General features: G+C 47.9%; 46 non-coding genes across 46 annotated transcripts; all 46 read right to left on the bottom strand.

The window, feature by feature from the left end:
• Positions 1–38: 38 nt before the first annotated feature.
• Positions 39–157, bottom strand: LOC118476574 (5S ribosomal RNA). Its single transcript, XR_004856689.1, has one exon. It is a non-coding gene; the product is annotated as a 5S ribosomal RNA (ribosomal RNA).
• A 201-nt stretch (positions 158–358) lies between these two features.
• Positions 359–477, bottom strand: LOC118476573 (5S ribosomal RNA). Its single transcript, XR_004856688.1, has one exon. It is a non-coding gene; the product is annotated as a 5S ribosomal RNA (ribosomal RNA).
• Positions 478–678: 201 nt separating this feature from the next.
• On the bottom strand, positions 679–797 carry LOC118476572 (5S ribosomal RNA). Its single transcript, XR_004856687.1, has one exon. It is a non-coding gene; the product is annotated as a 5S ribosomal RNA (ribosomal RNA).
• Positions 798–998: 201 nt separating this feature from the next.
• LOC118476571 (5S ribosomal RNA) lies at positions 999–1117 on the bottom strand. Its single transcript, XR_004856686.1, has one exon. It is a non-coding gene; the product is annotated as a 5S ribosomal RNA (ribosomal RNA).
• A 200-nt stretch (positions 1118–1317) lies between these two features.
• LOC118476570 (5S ribosomal RNA) lies at positions 1318–1436 on the bottom strand. Its single transcript, XR_004856685.1, has one exon. It is a non-coding gene; the product is annotated as a 5S ribosomal RNA (ribosomal RNA).
• A 201-nt stretch (positions 1437–1637) lies between these two features.
• Positions 1638–1756, bottom strand: LOC118476569 (5S ribosomal RNA). The gene has a single exon (XR_004856683.1). It is a non-coding gene; the product is annotated as a 5S ribosomal RNA (ribosomal RNA).
• Positions 1757–1957: 201 nt separating this feature from the next.
• Positions 1958–2076, bottom strand: LOC118476568 (5S ribosomal RNA). Its single transcript, XR_004856682.1, has one exon. It is a non-coding gene; the product is annotated as a 5S ribosomal RNA (ribosomal RNA).
• A 201-nt stretch (positions 2077–2277) lies between these two features.
• On the bottom strand, positions 2278–2396 carry LOC118476567 (5S ribosomal RNA). The gene has a single exon (XR_004856681.1). It is a non-coding gene; the product is annotated as a 5S ribosomal RNA (ribosomal RNA).
• Positions 2397–2597: 201 nt separating this feature from the next.
• Positions 2598–2716, bottom strand: LOC118476566 (5S ribosomal RNA). Its single transcript, XR_004856680.1, has one exon. It is a non-coding gene; the product is annotated as a 5S ribosomal RNA (ribosomal RNA).
• A 201-nt stretch (positions 2717–2917) lies between these two features.
• LOC118476565 (5S ribosomal RNA) lies at positions 2918–3036 on the bottom strand. Its single transcript, XR_004856679.1, has one exon. It is a non-coding gene; the product is annotated as a 5S ribosomal RNA (ribosomal RNA).
• Positions 3037–3237: 201 nt separating this feature from the next.
• LOC118476564 (5S ribosomal RNA) lies at positions 3238–3356 on the bottom strand. Its single transcript, XR_004856678.1, has one exon. It is a non-coding gene; the product is annotated as a 5S ribosomal RNA (ribosomal RNA).
• A 201-nt stretch (positions 3357–3557) lies between these two features.
• On the bottom strand, positions 3558–3676 carry LOC118476563 (5S ribosomal RNA). Its single transcript, XR_004856677.1, has one exon. It is a non-coding gene; the product is annotated as a 5S ribosomal RNA (ribosomal RNA).
• A 201-nt stretch (positions 3677–3877) lies between these two features.
• On the bottom strand, positions 3878–3996 carry LOC118476562 (5S ribosomal RNA). Its single transcript, XR_004856676.1, has one exon. It is a non-coding gene; the product is annotated as a 5S ribosomal RNA (ribosomal RNA).
• A 200-nt stretch (positions 3997–4196) lies between these two features.
• Positions 4197–4315, bottom strand: LOC118476561 (5S ribosomal RNA). The gene has a single exon (XR_004856675.1). It is a non-coding gene; the product is annotated as a 5S ribosomal RNA (ribosomal RNA).
• A 201-nt stretch (positions 4316–4516) lies between these two features.
• LOC118476560 (5S ribosomal RNA) lies at positions 4517–4635 on the bottom strand. Its single transcript, XR_004856674.1, has one exon. It is a non-coding gene; the product is annotated as a 5S ribosomal RNA (ribosomal RNA).
• A 201-nt stretch (positions 4636–4836) lies between these two features.
• Positions 4837–4955, bottom strand: LOC118476559 (5S ribosomal RNA). Its single transcript, XR_004856672.1, has one exon. It is a non-coding gene; the product is annotated as a 5S ribosomal RNA (ribosomal RNA).
• A 201-nt stretch (positions 4956–5156) lies between these two features.
• On the bottom strand, positions 5157–5275 carry LOC118476558 (5S ribosomal RNA). The gene has a single exon (XR_004856671.1). It is a non-coding gene; the product is annotated as a 5S ribosomal RNA (ribosomal RNA).
• Positions 5276–5476: 201 nt separating this feature from the next.
• Positions 5477–5595, bottom strand: LOC118476557 (5S ribosomal RNA). Its single transcript, XR_004856670.1, has one exon. It is a non-coding gene; the product is annotated as a 5S ribosomal RNA (ribosomal RNA).
• A 201-nt stretch (positions 5596–5796) lies between these two features.
• On the bottom strand, positions 5797–5915 carry LOC118476556 (5S ribosomal RNA). Its single transcript, XR_004856669.1, has one exon. It is a non-coding gene; the product is annotated as a 5S ribosomal RNA (ribosomal RNA).
• Positions 5916–6115: 200 nt separating this feature from the next.
• Positions 6116–6234, bottom strand: LOC118476555 (5S ribosomal RNA). Its single transcript, XR_004856668.1, has one exon. It is a non-coding gene; the product is annotated as a 5S ribosomal RNA (ribosomal RNA).
• A 201-nt stretch (positions 6235–6435) lies between these two features.
• LOC118476554 (5S ribosomal RNA) lies at positions 6436–6554 on the bottom strand. Its single transcript, XR_004856666.1, has one exon. It is a non-coding gene; the product is annotated as a 5S ribosomal RNA (ribosomal RNA).
• Positions 6555–6755: 201 nt separating this feature from the next.
• On the bottom strand, positions 6756–6874 carry LOC118476553 (5S ribosomal RNA). Its single transcript, XR_004856665.1, has one exon. It is a non-coding gene; the product is annotated as a 5S ribosomal RNA (ribosomal RNA).
• Positions 6875–7075: 201 nt separating this feature from the next.
• On the bottom strand, positions 7076–7194 carry LOC118476552 (5S ribosomal RNA). The gene has a single exon (XR_004856664.1). It is a non-coding gene; the product is annotated as a 5S ribosomal RNA (ribosomal RNA).
• A 201-nt stretch (positions 7195–7395) lies between these two features.
• On the bottom strand, positions 7396–7514 carry LOC118476551 (5S ribosomal RNA). Its single transcript, XR_004856663.1, has one exon. It is a non-coding gene; the product is annotated as a 5S ribosomal RNA (ribosomal RNA).
• A 201-nt stretch (positions 7515–7715) lies between these two features.
• Positions 7716–7834, bottom strand: LOC118476550 (5S ribosomal RNA). Its single transcript, XR_004856662.1, has one exon. It is a non-coding gene; the product is annotated as a 5S ribosomal RNA (ribosomal RNA).
• A 201-nt stretch (positions 7835–8035) lies between these two features.
• On the bottom strand, positions 8036–8154 carry LOC118476549 (5S ribosomal RNA). Its single transcript, XR_004856660.1, has one exon. It is a non-coding gene; the product is annotated as a 5S ribosomal RNA (ribosomal RNA).
• Positions 8155–8355: 201 nt separating this feature from the next.
• Positions 8356–8474, bottom strand: LOC118476548 (5S ribosomal RNA). The gene has a single exon (XR_004856659.1). It is a non-coding gene; the product is annotated as a 5S ribosomal RNA (ribosomal RNA).
• Positions 8475–8675: 201 nt separating this feature from the next.
• On the bottom strand, positions 8676–8794 carry LOC118476547 (5S ribosomal RNA). The gene has a single exon (XR_004856658.1). It is a non-coding gene; the product is annotated as a 5S ribosomal RNA (ribosomal RNA).
• A 202-nt stretch (positions 8795–8996) lies between these two features.
• On the bottom strand, positions 8997–9115 carry LOC118476546 (5S ribosomal RNA). Its single transcript, XR_004856657.1, has one exon. It is a non-coding gene; the product is annotated as a 5S ribosomal RNA (ribosomal RNA).
• Positions 9116–9316: 201 nt separating this feature from the next.
• Positions 9317–9435, bottom strand: LOC118476545 (5S ribosomal RNA). The gene has a single exon (XR_004856656.1). It is a non-coding gene; the product is annotated as a 5S ribosomal RNA (ribosomal RNA).
• Positions 9436–9636: 201 nt separating this feature from the next.
• Positions 9637–9755, bottom strand: LOC118476544 (5S ribosomal RNA). Its single transcript, XR_004856655.1, has one exon. It is a non-coding gene; the product is annotated as a 5S ribosomal RNA (ribosomal RNA).
• A 201-nt stretch (positions 9756–9956) lies between these two features.
• On the bottom strand, positions 9957–10075 carry LOC118476543 (5S ribosomal RNA). The gene has a single exon (XR_004856654.1). It is a non-coding gene; the product is annotated as a 5S ribosomal RNA (ribosomal RNA).
• A 201-nt stretch (positions 10076–10276) lies between these two features.
• On the bottom strand, positions 10277–10395 carry LOC118476542 (5S ribosomal RNA). The gene has a single exon (XR_004856653.1). It is a non-coding gene; the product is annotated as a 5S ribosomal RNA (ribosomal RNA).
• Positions 10396–10596: 201 nt separating this feature from the next.
• Positions 10597–10715, bottom strand: LOC118476541 (5S ribosomal RNA). The gene has a single exon (XR_004856652.1). It is a non-coding gene; the product is annotated as a 5S ribosomal RNA (ribosomal RNA).
• A 201-nt stretch (positions 10716–10916) lies between these two features.
• On the bottom strand, positions 10917–11035 carry LOC118476540 (5S ribosomal RNA). Its single transcript, XR_004856651.1, has one exon. It is a non-coding gene; the product is annotated as a 5S ribosomal RNA (ribosomal RNA).
• Positions 11036–11236: 201 nt separating this feature from the next.
• LOC118476539 (5S ribosomal RNA) lies at positions 11237–11355 on the bottom strand. Its single transcript, XR_004856649.1, has one exon. It is a non-coding gene; the product is annotated as a 5S ribosomal RNA (ribosomal RNA).
• Positions 11356–11556: 201 nt separating this feature from the next.
• Positions 11557–11675, bottom strand: LOC118476538 (5S ribosomal RNA). Its single transcript, XR_004856648.1, has one exon. It is a non-coding gene; the product is annotated as a 5S ribosomal RNA (ribosomal RNA).
• A 201-nt stretch (positions 11676–11876) lies between these two features.
• LOC118476537 (5S ribosomal RNA) lies at positions 11877–11995 on the bottom strand. Its single transcript, XR_004856647.1, has one exon. It is a non-coding gene; the product is annotated as a 5S ribosomal RNA (ribosomal RNA).
• Positions 11996–12196: 201 nt separating this feature from the next.
• LOC118476536 (5S ribosomal RNA) lies at positions 12197–12315 on the bottom strand. Its single transcript, XR_004856646.1, has one exon. It is a non-coding gene; the product is annotated as a 5S ribosomal RNA (ribosomal RNA).
• A 201-nt stretch (positions 12316–12516) lies between these two features.
• On the bottom strand, positions 12517–12635 carry LOC118476535 (5S ribosomal RNA). Its single transcript, XR_004856645.1, has one exon. It is a non-coding gene; the product is annotated as a 5S ribosomal RNA (ribosomal RNA).
• A 201-nt stretch (positions 12636–12836) lies between these two features.
• On the bottom strand, positions 12837–12955 carry LOC118476534 (5S ribosomal RNA). The gene has a single exon (XR_004856644.1). It is a non-coding gene; the product is annotated as a 5S ribosomal RNA (ribosomal RNA).
• Positions 12956–13156: 201 nt separating this feature from the next.
• On the bottom strand, positions 13157–13275 carry LOC118476533 (5S ribosomal RNA). Its single transcript, XR_004856643.1, has one exon. It is a non-coding gene; the product is annotated as a 5S ribosomal RNA (ribosomal RNA).
• Positions 13276–13476: 201 nt separating this feature from the next.
• LOC118476532 (5S ribosomal RNA) lies at positions 13477–13595 on the bottom strand. The gene has a single exon (XR_004856642.1). It is a non-coding gene; the product is annotated as a 5S ribosomal RNA (ribosomal RNA).
• Positions 13596–13796: 201 nt separating this feature from the next.
• On the bottom strand, positions 13797–13915 carry LOC118476531 (5S ribosomal RNA). Its single transcript, XR_004856641.1, has one exon. It is a non-coding gene; the product is annotated as a 5S ribosomal RNA (ribosomal RNA).
• A 201-nt stretch (positions 13916–14116) lies between these two features.
• Positions 14117–14235, bottom strand: LOC118476530 (5S ribosomal RNA). The gene has a single exon (XR_004856640.1). It is a non-coding gene; the product is annotated as a 5S ribosomal RNA (ribosomal RNA).
• Positions 14236–14436: 201 nt separating this feature from the next.
• LOC118476529 (5S ribosomal RNA) lies at positions 14437–14555 on the bottom strand. The gene has a single exon (XR_004856638.1). It is a non-coding gene; the product is annotated as a 5S ribosomal RNA (ribosomal RNA).
• Between the last annotated feature and the right edge of the window lie 93 nt (positions 14556–14648).

Genomic DNA, 14648 nt, shown 5'->3' with positions numbered 1-14648 from the left:
GGTGTTCGAAAAACAAACAAAAATAAAACCAAAAAAAAGGAATGCAACACGAGGACTTCCCAGGAGGTCACCCATCCTAGTACTACTCTCGCCCAAGCACGCTTAACTTCGGAGTTCTGATGGGATCCGGTGCTTTAGTGCTGGTATGATCGCATCCGTCATATCCTGCGTCCTCCTTCCTCTTATGCCCACACCTCCGTGCTCGGCTCGCCCACGGCACTGGACATCCTTCCTCCGCACAAAGTACCCGAAAAACGCCCCTTAAAACAAATAAAAGGTAATTTAACACGAGAACGGTCACCCATTTTTACTATGGTTTGGTGTTCGAAAAACAAACAAAAATAAAACCAAAAAAAAAGGAATGCAACACGAGGACTTCCCAGGAGGTCACCCATCCTAGTACTACTCTCGCCCAAGCACGCTTAACTTCGGAGTTCTGATGGGATCCGGTGCTTTAGTGCTGGTATGATCGCATCCGTCATATCCTGCGTCCTCCTTCCTCTTATGCCCACACCTCCGTGCTCGGCTCGCCCACGGCACTGGACATCCTTCCTCCGCACAAAGTACCCGAAAAAACGCCCCTTAAAACAAATAAAAGGTAATTTAACACGAGAACGGTCACCCATTTTTACTATGGTTTGGTGTTCGAAAAACAAACAAAAATAAAACCAAAAAAAAGGAATGCAACACGAGGACTTCCCAGGAGGTCACCCATCCTAGTACTACTCTCGCCCAAGCACGCTTAACTTCGGAGTTCTGATGGGATCCGGTGCTTTAGTGCTGGTATGATCGCATCCGTCATATCCTGCGTCCTCCTTCCTCTTATGCCCACACCTCCGTGCTCGGCTCGCCCACGGCACTGGACATCCTTCCTCCGCACAAAGTACCCGAAAAACGCCCCTTAAAACAAATAAAAGGTAATTTAACACGAGAACGGTCACCCATTTTTACTATGGTTTGGTGTTCGAAAAACAAACAAAAATAAAACCAAAAAAAAAGGAATGCAACACGAGGACTTCCCAGGAGGTCACCCATCCTAGTACTACTCTCGCCCAAGCACGCTTAACTTCGGAGTTCTGATGGGATCCGGTGCTTTAGTGCTGGTATGATCGCATCCGTCATATCCTGCGTCCTCCTTCCTCTTATGCCCACACCTCCGTGCTCGGCTCGCCCACGGCACTGGACATCCTTCCTCCGCACAAAGTACCCGAAAAACGCCCCTTAAAACAAATAAAAGGTAATTTAACACGAGAACGGTCACCCATTTTTACTATGGTTTGGTGTTCGAAAAACAAACAAAAATAAAACCAAAAAAAAGGAATGCAACACGAGGACTTCCCAGGAGGTCACCCATCCTAGTACTACTCTCGCCCAAGCACGCTTAACTTCGGAGTTCTGATGGGATCCGGTGCTTTAGTGCTGGTATGATCGCATCCGTCATATCCTGCGTCCTCCTTCCTCTTATGCCCACACCTCCGTGCTCGGCTCGCCCACGGCACTGGACATCCTTCCTCCGCACAAAGTACCCGAAAAACGCCCCTTAAAACAAATAAAAGGTAATTTAACACGAGAACGGTCACCCATTTTTACTATGGTTTGGTGTTCGAAAAACAAACAAAAATAAAACCAAAAAAAAAGGAATGCAACACGAGGACTTCCCAGGAGGTCACCCATCCTAGTACTACTCTCGCCCAAGCACGCTTAACTTCGGAGTTCTGATGGGATCCGGTGCTTTAGTGCTGGTATGATCGCATCCGTCATATCCTGCGTCCTCCTTCCTCTTATGCCCACACCTCCGTGCTCGGCTCGCCCACGGCACTGGACATCCTTCCTCCGCACAAAGTACCCGAAAAACGCCCCTTAAAACAAATAAAAGGTAATTTAACACGAGAACGGTCACCCATTTTTACTATGGTTTGGTGTTCGAAAAACAAACAAAAATAAAACCAAAAAAAAAGGAATGCAACACGAGGACTTCCCAGGAGGTCACCCATCCTAGTACTACTCTCGCCCAAGCACGCTTAACTTCGGAGTTCTGATGGGATCCGGTGCTTTAGTGCTGGTATGATCGCATCCGTCATATCCTGCGTCCTCCTTCCTCTTATGCCCACACCTCCGTGCTCGGCTCGCCCACGGCACTGGACATCCTTCCTCCGCACAAAGTACCCGAAAAACGCCCCTTAAAACAAATAAAAGGTAATTTAACACGAGAACGGTCACCCATTTTTACTATGGTTTGGTGTTCGAAAAACAAACAAAAATAAAACCAAAAAAAAAGGAATGCAACACGAGGACTTCCCAGGAGGTCACCCATCCTAGTACTACTCTCGCCCAAGCACGCTTAACTTCGGAGTTCTGATGGGATCCGGTGCTTTAGTGCTGGTATGATCGCATCCGTCATATCCTGCGTCCTCCTTCCTCTTATGCCCACACCTCCGTGCTCGGCTCGCCCACGGCACTGGACATCCTTCCTCCGCACAAAGTACCCGAAAAACGCCCCTTAAAACAAATAAAAGGTAATTTAACACGAGAACGGTCACCCATTTTTACTATGGTTTGGTGTTCGAAAAACAAACAAAAATAAAACCAAAAAAAAAGGAATGCAACACGAGGACTTCCCAGGAGGTCACCCATCCTAGTACTACTCTCGCCCAAGCACGCTTAACTTCGGAGTTCTGATGGGATCCGGTGCTTTAGTGCTGGTATGATCGCATCCGTCATATCCTGCGTCCTCCTTCCTCTTATGCCCACACCTCCGTGCTCGGCTCGCCCACGGCACTGGACATCCTTCCTCCGCACAAAGTACCCGAAAAACGCCCCTTAAAACAAATAAAAGGTAATTTAACACGAGAACGGTCACCCATTTTTACTATGGTTTGGTGTTCGAAAAACAAACAAAAATAAAACCAAAAAAAAAGGAATGCAACACGAGGACTTCCCAGGAGGTCACCCATCCTAGTACTACTCTCGCCCAAGCACGCTTAACTTCGGAGTTCTGATGGGATCCGGTGCTTTAGTGCTGGTATGATCGCATCCGTCATATCCTGCGTCCTCCTTCCTCTTATGCCCACACCTCCGTGCTCGGCTCGCCCACGGCACTGGACATCCTTCCTCCGCACAAAGTACCCGAAAAACGCCCCTTAAAACAAATAAAAGGTAATTTAACACGAGAACGGTCACCCATTTTTACTATGGTTTGGTGTTCGAAAAACAAACAAAAATAAAACCAAAAAAAAAGGAATGCAACACGAGGACTTCCCAGGAGGTCACCCATCCTAGTACTACTCTCGCCCAAGCACGCTTAACTTCGGAGTTCTGATGGGATCCGGTGCTTTAGTGCTGGTATGATCGCATCCGTCATATCCTGCGTCCTCCTTCCTCTTATGCCCACACCTCCGTGCTCGGCTCGCCCACGGCACTGGACATCCTTCCTCCGCACAAAGTACCCGAAAAACGCCCCTTAAAACAAATAAAAGGTAATTTAACACGAGAACGGTCACCCATTTTTACTATGGTTTGGTGTTCGAAAAACAAACAAAAATAAAACCAAAAAAAAAGGAATGCAACACGAGGACTTCCCAGGAGGTCACCCATCCTAGTACTACTCTCGCCCAAGCACGCTTAACTTCGGAGTTCTGATGGGATCCGGTGCTTTAGTGCTGGTATGATCGCATCCGTCATATCCTGCGTCCTCCTTCCTCTTATGCCCACACCTCCGTGCTCGGCTCGCCCACGGCACTGGACATCCTTCCTCCGCACAAAGTACCCGAAAAACGCCCCTTAAAACAAATAAAAGGTAATTTAACACGAGAACGGTCACCCATTTTTACTATGGTTTGGTGTTCGAAAAACAAACAAAAATAAAACCAAAAAAAAAGGAATGCAACACGAGGACTTCCCAGGAGGTCACCCATCCTAGTACTACTCTCGCCCAAGCACGCTTAACTTCGGAGTTCTGATGGGATCCGGTGCTTTAGTGCTGGTATGATCGCATCCGTCATATCCTGCGTCCTCCTTCCTCTTATGCCCACACCTCCGTGCTCGGCTCGCCCACGGCACTGGACATCCTTCCTCCGCACAAAGTACCCGAAAAACGCCCCTTAAAACAAATAAAAGGTAATTTAACACGAGAACGGTCACCCATTTTTACTATGGTTTGGTGTTCGAAAAACAAACAAAAATAAAACCAAAAAAAAGGAATGCAACACGAGGACTTCCCAGGAGGTCACCCATCCTAGTACTACTCTCGCCCAAGCACGCTTAACTTCGGAGTTCTGATGGGATCCGGTGCTTTAGTGCTGGTATGATCGCATCCGTCATATCCTGCGTCCTCCTTCCTCTTATGCCCACACCTCCGTGCTCGGCTCGCCCACGGCACTGGACATCCTTCCTCCGCACAAAGTACCCGAAAAACGCCCCTTAAAACAAATAAAAGGTAATTTAACACGAGAACGGTCACCCATTTTTACTATGGTTTGGTGTTCGAAAAACAAACAAAAATAAAACCAAAAAAAAAGGAATGCAACACGAGGACTTCCCAGGAGGTCACCCATCCTAGTACTACTCTCGCCCAAGCACGCTTAACTTCGGAGTTCTGATGGGATCCGGTGCTTTAGTGCTGGTATGATCGCATCCGTCATATCCTGCGTCCTCCTTCCTCTTATGCCCACACCTCCGTGCTCGGCTCGCCCACGGCACTGGACATCCTTCCTCCGCACAAAGTACCCGAAAAACGCCCCTTAAAACAAATAAAAGGTAATTTAACACGAGAACGGTCACCCATTTTTACTATGGTTTGGTGTTCGAAAAACAAACAAAAATAAAACCAAAAAAAAAGGAATGCAACACGAGGACTTCCCAGGAGGTCACCCATCCTAGTACTACTCTCGCCCAAGCACGCTTAACTTCGGAGTTCTGATGGGATCCGGTGCTTTAGTGCTGGTATGATCGCATCCGTCATATCCTGCGTCCTCCTTCCTCTTATGCCCACACCTCCGTGCTCGGCTCGCCCACGGCACTGGACATCCTTCCTCCGCACAAAGTACCCGAAAAACGCCCCTTAAAACAAATAAAAGGTAATTTAACACGAGAACGGTCACCCATTTTTACTATGGTTTGGTGTTCGAAAAACAAACAAAAATAAAACCAAAAAAAAAGGAATGCAACACGAGGACTTCCCAGGAGGTCACCCATCCTAGTACTACTCTCGCCCAAGCACGCTTAACTTCGGAGTTCTGATGGGATCCGGTGCTTTAGTGCTGGTATGATCGCATCCGTCATATCCTGCGTCCTCCTTCCTCTTATGCCCACACCTCCGTGCTCGGCTCGCCCACGGCACTGGACATCCTTCCTCCGCACAAAGTACCCGAAAAACGCCCCTTAAAACAAATAAAAGGTAATTTAACACGAGAACGGTCACCCATTTTTACTATGGTTTGGTGTTCGAAAAACAAACAAAAATAAAACCAAAAAAAAAGGAATGCAACACGAGGACTTCCCAGGAGGTCACCCATCCTAGTACTACTCTCGCCCAAGCACGCTTAACTTCGGAGTTCTGATGGGATCCGGTGCTTTAGTGCTGGTATGATCGCATCCGTCATATCCTGCGTCCTCCTTCCTCTTATGCCCACACCTCCGTGCTCGGCTCGCCCACGGCACTGGACATCCTTCCTCCGCACAAAGTACCCGAAAAACGCCCCTTAAAACAAATAAAAGGTAATTTAACACGAGAACGGTCACCCATTTTTACTATGGTTTGGTGTTCGAAAAACAAACAAAAATAAAACCAAAAAAAAAGGAATGCAACACGAGGACTTCCCAGGAGGTCACCCATCCTAGTACTACTCTCGCCCAAGCACGCTTAACTTCGGAGTTCTGATGGGATCCGGTGCTTTAGTGCTGGTATGATCGCATCCGTCATATCCTGCGTCCTCCTTCCTCTTATGCCCACACCTCCGTGCTCGGCTCGCCCACGGCACTGGACATCCTTCCTCCGCACAAAGTACCCGAAAAACGCCCCTTAAAACAAATAAAAGGTAATTTAACACGAGAACGGTCACCCATTTTTACTATGGTTTGGTGTTCGAAAAACAAACAAAAATAAAACCAAAAAAAAGGAATGCAACACGAGGACTTCCCAGGAGGTCACCCATCCTAGTACTACTCTCGCCCAAGCACGCTTAACTTCGGAGTTCTGATGGGATCCGGTGCTTTAGTGCTGGTATGATCGCATCCGTCATATCCTGCGTCCTCCTTCCTCTTATGCCCACACCTCCGTGCTCGGCTCGCCCACGGCACTGGACATCCTTCCTCCGCACAAAGTACCCGAAAAACGCCCCTTAAAACAAATAAAAGGTAATTTAACACGAGAACGGTCACCCATTTTTACTATGGTTTGGTGTTCGAAAAACAAACAAAAATAAAACCAAAAAAAAAGGAATGCAACACGAGGACTTCCCAGGAGGTCACCCATCCTAGTACTACTCTCGCCCAAGCACGCTTAACTTCGGAGTTCTGATGGGATCCGGTGCTTTAGTGCTGGTATGATCGCATCCGTCATATCCTGCGTCCTCCTTCCTCTTATGCCCACACCTCCGTGCTCGGCTCGCCCACGGCACTGGACATCCTTCCTCCGCACAAAGTACCCGAAAAACGCCCCTTAAAACAAATAAAAGGTAATTTAACACGAGAACGGTCACCCATTTTTACTATGGTTTGGTGTTCGAAAAACAAACAAAAATAAAACCAAAAAAAAAGGAATGCAACACGAGGACTTCCCAGGAGGTCACCCATCCTAGTACTACTCTCGCCCAAGCACGCTTAACTTCGGAGTTCTGATGGGATCCGGTGCTTTAGTGCTGGTATGATCGCATCCGTCATATCCTGCGTCCTCCTTCCTCTTATGCCCACACCTCCGTGCTCGGCTCGCCCACGGCACTGGACATCCTTCCTCCGCACAAAGTACCCGAAAAACGCCCCTTAAAACAAATAAAAGGTAATTTAACACGAGAACGGTCACCCATTTTTACTATGGTTTGGTGTTCGAAAAACAAACAAAAATAAAACCAAAAAAAAAGGAATGCAACACGAGGACTTCCCAGGAGGTCACCCATCCTAGTACTACTCTCGCCCAAGCACGCTTAACTTCGGAGTTCTGATGGGATCCGGTGCTTTAGTGCTGGTATGATCGCATCCGTCATATCCTGCGTCCTCCTTCCTCTTATGCCCACACCTCCGTGCTCGGCTCGCCCACGGCACTGGACATCCTTCCTCCGCACAAAGTACCCGAAAAACGCCCCTTAAAACAAATAAAAGGTAATTTAACACGAGAACGGTCACCCATTTTTACTATGGTTTGGTGTTCGAAAAACAAACAAAAATAAAACCAAAAAAAAAGGAATGCAACACGAGGACTTCCCAGGAGGTCACCCATCCTAGTACTACTCTCGCCCAAGCACGCTTAACTTCGGAGTTCTGATGGGATCCGGTGCTTTAGTGCTGGTATGATCGCATCCGTCATATCCTGCGTCCTCCTTCCTCTTATGCCCACACCTCCGTGCTCGGCTCGCCCACGGCACTGGACATCCTTCCTCCGCACAAAGTACCCGAAAAACGCCCCTTAAAACAAATAAAAGGTAATTTAACACGAGAACGGTCACCCATTTTTACTATGGTTTGGTGTTCGAAAAACAAACAAAAATAAAACCAAAAAAAAAGGAATGCAACACGAGGACTTCCCAGGAGGTCACCCATCCTAGTACTACTCTCGCCCAAGCACGCTTAACTTCGGAGTTCTGATGGGATCCGGTGCTTTAGTGCTGGTATGATCGCATCCGTCATATCCTGCGTCCTCCTTCCTCTTATGCCCACACCTCCGTGCTCGGCTCGCCCACGGCACTGGACATCCTTCCTCCGCACAAAGTACCCGAAAAACGCCCCTTAAAACAAATAAAAGGTAATTTAACACGAGAACGGTCACCCATTTTTACTATGGTTTGGTGTTCGAAAAACAAACAAAAATAAAACCAAAAAAAAAGGAATGCAACACGAGGACTTCCCAGGAGGTCACCCATCCTAGTACTACTCTCGCCCAAGCACGCTTAACTTCGGAGTTCTGATGGGATCCGGTGCTTTAGTGCTGGTATGATCGCATCCGTCATATCCTGCGTCCTCCTTCCTCTTATGCCCACACCTCCGTGCTCGGCTCGCCCACGGCACTGGACATCCTTCCTCCGCACAAAGTACCCGAAAAACGCCCCTTAAAACAAATAAAAGGTAATTTAACACGAGAACGGTCACCCATTTTTACTATGGTTTGGTGTTCGAAAAACAAACAAAAATAAAACCAAAAAAAAAGGAATGCAACACGAGGACTTCCCAGGAGGTCACCCATCCTAGTACTACTCTCGCCCAAGCACGCTTAACTTCGGAGTTCTGATGGGATCCGGTGCTTTAGTGCTGGTATGATCGCATCCGTCATATCCTGCGTCCTCCTTCCTCTTATGCCCACACCTCCGTGCTCGGCTCGCCCACGGCACTGGACATCCTTCCTCCGCACAAAGTACCCGAAAAACGCCCCTTAAAACAAATAAAAGGTAATTTAACACGAGAACGGTCACCCATTTTTACTATGGTTTGGTGTTCGAAAAACAAACAAAAATAAAACCAAAAAAAAAGGAATGCAACACGAGGACTTCCCAGGAGGTCACCCATCCTAGTACTACTCTCGCCCAAGCACGCTTAACTTCGGAGTTCTGATGGGATCCGGTGCTTTAGTGCTGGTATGATCGCATCCGTCATATCCTGCGTCCTCCTTCCTCTTATGCCCACACCTCCGTGCTCGGCTCGCCCACGGCACTGGACATCCTTCCTCCGCACAAAGTACCCGAAAAAACGCCCCTTAAAACAAATAAAAGGTAATTTAACACGAGAACGGTCACCCATTTTTACTATGGTTTGGTGTTCGAAAAACAAACAAAAATAAAACCAAAAAAAAAGGAATGCAACACGAGGACTTCCCAGGAGGTCACCCATCCTAGTACTACTCTCGCCCAAGCACGCTTAACTTCGGAGTTCTGATGGGATCCGGTGCTTTAGTGCTGGTATGATCGCATCCGTCATATCCTGCGTCCTCCTTCCTCTTATGCCCACACCTCCGTGCTCGGCTCGCCCACGGCACTGGACATCCTTCCTCCGCACAAAGTACCCGAAAAACGCCCCTTAAAACAAATAAAAGGTAATTTAACACGAGAACGGTCACCCATTTTTACTATGGTTTGGTGTTCGAAAAACAAACAAAAATAAAACCAAAAAAAAAGGAATGCAACACGAGGACTTCCCAGGAGGTCACCCATCCTAGTACTACTCTCGCCCAAGCACGCTTAACTTCGGAGTTCTGATGGGATCCGGTGCTTTAGTGCTGGTATGATCGCATCCGTCATATCCTGCGTCCTCCTTCCTCTTATGCCCACACCTCCGTGCTCGGCTCGCCCACGGCACTGGACATCCTTCCTCCGCACAAAGTACCCGAAAAACGCCCCTTAAAACAAATAAAAGGTAATTTAACACGAGAACGGTCACCCATTTTTACTATGGTTTGGTGTTCGAAAAACAAACAAAAATAAAACCAAAAAAAAAGGAATGCAACACGAGGACTTCCCAGGAGGTCACCCATCCTAGTACTACTCTCGCCCAAGCACGCTTAACTTCGGAGTTCTGATGGGATCCGGTGCTTTAGTGCTGGTATGATCGCATCCGTCATATCCTGCGTCCTCCTTCCTCTTATGCCCACACCTCCGTGCTCGGCTCGCCCACGGCACTGGACATCCTTCCTCCGCACAAAGTACCCGAAAAACGCCCCTTAAAACAAATAAAAGGTAATTTAACACGAGAACGGTCACCCATTTTTACTATGGTTTGGTGTTCGAAAAACAAACAAAAATAAAACCAAAAAAAAAGGAATGCAACACGAGGACTTCCCAGGAGGTCACCCATCCTAGTACTACTCTCGCCCAAGCACGCTTAACTTCGGAGTTCTGATGGGATCCGGTGCTTTAGTGCTGGTATGATCGCATCCGTCATATCCTGCGTCCTCCTTCCTCTTATGCCCACACCTCCGTGCTCGGCTCGCCCACGGCACTGGACATCCTTCCTCCGCACAAAGTACCCGAAAAACGCCCCTTAAAACAAATAAAAGGTAATTTAACACGAGAACGGTCACCCATTTTTACTATGGTTTGGTGTTCGAAAAACAAACAAAAATAAAACCAAAAAAAAAGGAATGCAACACGAGGACTTCCCAGGAGGTCACCCATCCTAGTACTACTCTCGCCCAAGCACGCTTAACTTCGGAGTTCTGATGGGATCCGGTGCTTTAGTGCTGGTATGATCGCATCCGTCATATCCTGCGTCCTCCTTCCTCTTATGCCCACACCTCCGTGCTCGGCTCGCCCACGGCACTGGACATCCTTCCTCCGCACAAAGTACCCGAAAAACGCCCCTTAAAACAAATAAAAGGTAATTTAACACGAGAACGGTCACCCATTTTTACTATGGTTTGGTGTTCGAAAAACAAACAAAAATAAAACCAAAAAAAAAGGAATGCAACACGAGGACTTCCCAGGAGGTCACCCATCCTAGTACTACTCTCGCCCAAGCACGCTTAACTTCGGAGTTCTGATGGGATCCGGTGCTTTAGTGCTGGTATGATCGCATCCGTCATATCCTGCGTCCTCCTTCCTCTTATGCCCACACCTCCGTGCTCGGCTCGCCCACGGCACTGGACATCCTTCCTCCGCACAAAGTACCCGAAAAACGCCCCTTAAAACAAATAAAAGGTAATTTAACACGAGAACGGTCACCCATTTTTACTATGGTTTGGTGTTCGAAAAACAAACAAAAATAAAACCAAAAAAAAAGGAATGCAACACGAGGACTTCCCAGGAGGTCACCCATCCTAGTACTACTCTCGCCCAAGCACGCTTAACTTCGGAGTTCTGATGGGATCCGGTGCTTTAGTGCTGGTATGATCGCATCCGTCATATCCTGCGTCCTCCTTCCTCTTATGCCCACACCTCCGTGCTCGGCTCGCCCACGGCACTGGACATCCTTCCTCCGCACAAAGTACCCGAAAAACGCCCCTTAAAACAAATAAAAGGTAATTTAACACGAGAACGGTCACCCATTTTTACTATGGTTTGGTGTTCGAAAAACAAACAAAAATAAAACCAAAAAAAAAGGAATGCAACACGAGGACTTCCCAGGAGGTCACCCATCCTAGTACTACTCTCGCCCAAGCACGCTTAACTTCGGAGTTCTGATGGGATCCGGTGCTTTAGTGCTGGTATGATCGCATCCGTCATATCCTGCGTCCTCCTTCCTCTTATGCCCACACCTCCGTGCTCGGCTCGCCCACGGCACTGGACATCCTTCCTCCGCACAAAGTACCCGAAAAACGCCCCTTAAAACAAATAAAAGGTAATTTAACACGAGAACGGTCACCCATTTTTACTATGGTTTGGTGTTCGAAAAACAAACAAAAATAAAACCAAAAAAAAAGGAATGCAACACGAGGACTTCCCAGGAGGTCACCCATCCTAGTACTACTCTCGCCCAAGCACGCTTAACTTCGGAGTTCTGATGGGATCCGGTGCTTTAGTGCTGGTATGATCGCATCCGTCATATCCTGCGTCCTCCTTCCTCTTATGCCCACACCTCCGTGCTCGGCTCGCCCACGGCACTGGACATCCTTCCTCCGCACAAAGTACCCGAAAAACGCCCCTTAAAACAAATAAAAGGTAATTTAACACGAGAACGGTCACCCATTTTTACTATGGTTTGGTGTTCGAAAAACAAACAAAAATAAAACCAAAAAAAAAGGAATGCAACACGAGGACTTCCCAGGAGGTCACCCATCCTAGTACTACTCTCGCCCAAGCACGCTTAACTTCGGAGTTCTGATGGGATCCGGTGCTTTAGTGCTGGTATGATCGCATCCGTCATATCCTGCGTCCTCCTTCCTCTTATGCCCACACCTCCGTGCTCGGCTCGCCCACGGCACTGGACATCCTTCCTCCGCACAAAGTACCCGAAAAACGCCCCTTAAAACAAATAAAAGGTAATTTAACACGAGAACGGTCACCCATTTTTACTATGGTTTGGTGTTCGAAAAACAAACAAAAATAAAACCAAAAAAAAAGGAATGCAACACGAGGACTTCCCAGGAGGTCACCCATCCTAGTACTACTCTCGCCCAAGCACGCTTAACTTCGGAGTTCTGATGGGATCCGGTGCTTTAGTGCTGGTATGATCGCATCCGTCATATCCTGCGTCCTCCTTCCTCTTATGCCCACACCTCCGTGCTCGGCTCGCCCACGGCACTGGACATCCTTCCTCCGCACAAAGTACCCGAAAAACGCCCCTTAAAACAAATAAAAGGTAATTTAACACGAGAACGGTCACCCATTTTTACTATGGTTTGGTGTTCGAAAAACAAACAAAAATAAAACCAAAAAAAAAGGAATGCAACACGAGGACTTCCCAGGAGGTCACCCATCCTAGTACTACTCTCGCCCAAGCACGCTTAACTTCGGAGTTCTGATGGGATCCGGTGCTTTAGTGCTGGTATGATCGCATCCGTCATATCCTGCGTCCTCCTTCCTCTTATGCCCACACCTCCGTGCTCGGCTCGCCCACGGCACTGGACATCCTTCCTCCGCACAAAGTACCCGAAAAACGCCCCTTAAAACAAATAAAAGGTAATTTAACACGAGAACGGTCACCCATTTTTACTATGGTTTGGTGTTCGAAAAACAAACAAAAATAAAACCAAAAAAAAAGGAATGCAACACGAGGACTTCCCAGGAGGTCACCCATCCTAGTACTACTCTCGCCCAAGCACGCTTAACTTCGGAGTTCTGATGGGATCCGGTGCTTTAGTGCTGGTATGATCGCATCCGTCATATCCTGCGTCCTCCTTCCTCTTATGCCCACACCTCCGTGCTCGGCTCGCCCACGGCACTGGACATCCTTCCTCCGCACAAAGTACCCGAAAAACGCCCCTTAAAACAAATAAAAGGTAATTTAACACGAGAACGGTCACCCATTTTTACTATGGTTTGGTGTTCGAAAAACAAACAAAAATAAAACCAAAAAAAAAGGAATGCAACACGAGGACTTCCCAGGAGGTCACCCATCCTAGTACTACTCTCGCCCAAGCACGCTTAACTTCGGAGTTCTGATGGGATCCGGTGCTTTAGTGCTGGTATGATCGCATCCGTCATATCCTGCGTCCTCCTTCCTCTTATGCCCACACCTCCGTGCTCGGCTCGCCCACGGCACTGGACATCCTTCCTCCGCACAAAGTACCCGAAAAACGCCCCTTAAAACAAATAAAAGGTAATTTAACACGAGAACGGTCACCCATTTTTACTATGGTTTGGTGTTCGAAAAACAAACAAAAATAAAACCAAAAAAAAAGGAATGCAACACGAGGACTTCCCAGGAGGTCACCCATCCTAGTACTACTCTCGCCCAAGCACGCTTAACTTCGGAGTTCTGATGGGATCCGGTGCTTTAGTGCTGGTATGATCGCATCCGTCATATCCTGCGTCCTCCTTCCTCTTATGCCCACACCTCCGTGCTCGGCTCGCCCACGGCACTGGACATCCTTCCTCCGCACAAAGTACCCGAAAAACGCCCCTTAAAACAAATAAAAGGTAATTTAACACGAGAACGGTCACCCATTTTTACTATGGTTTGGTGTTCGAAAAACAAACAAAAATAAAACCAAAAAAAAAGGAATGCAACACGAGGACTTCCCAGGAGGTCACCCATCCTAGTACTACTCTCGCCCAAGCACGCTTAACTTCGGAGTTCTGATGGGATCCGGTGCTTTAGTGCTGGTATGATCGCATCCGTCATATCCTGCGTCCTCCTTCCTCTTATGCCCACACCTCCGTGCTCGGCTCGCCCACGGCACTGGACATCCTTCCTCCGCACAAAGTACCCGAAAAACGCCCCTTAAAACAAATAAAAGGTAATTTAACACGAGAACGGTCACCCATTTTTACTATGGTTTGGTGTTCGAAAAACAAACAAAAATAAAACCAAAAAAAAAGGAATGCAACACGAGGACTTCCCAGGAGGTCACCCATCCTAGTACTACTCTCGCCCAAGCACGCTTAACTTCGGAGTTCTGATGGGATCCGGTGCTTTAGTGCTGGTATGATCGCATCCGTCATATCCTGCGTCCTCCTTCCTCTTATGCCCACACCTCCGTGCTCGGCTCGCCCACGGCACTGGACATCCTTCCTCCGCACAAAGTACCCGAAAAACGCCCCTTAAAACAAATAAAAGGTAATTTAACACGAGAACGGTCACCCATTTTTACTATGGTTTGGTGTTCGAAAAACAAACAAAAATAAAACCAAAAAAAAAGGAATGCAACACGAGGACTTCCCAGGAGGTCACCCATCCTAGTACTACTCTCGCCCAAGCACGCTTAACTTCGGAGTTCTGATGGGATCCGGTGCTTTAGTGCTGGTATGATCGCATCCGTCATATCCTGCGTCCTCCTTCCTCTTATGCCCACACCTCCGTGCTCGGCTCGCCCACGGCACTGGACATCCTTCCTCCGCACAAAGTACCCG

Source organism: Zea mays, chromosome 2 (assembly GCF_902167145.1).
Source record: "Zea mays cultivar B73 chromosome 2, Zm-B73-REFERENCE-NAM-5.0, whole genome shotgun sequence".
Taxonomy (NCBI): domain Eukaryota; kingdom Viridiplantae; phylum Streptophyta; class Magnoliopsida; order Poales; family Poaceae; genus Zea; species Zea mays.
This window is presented reverse-complemented; position numbering and strand designations above follow the sequence as displayed.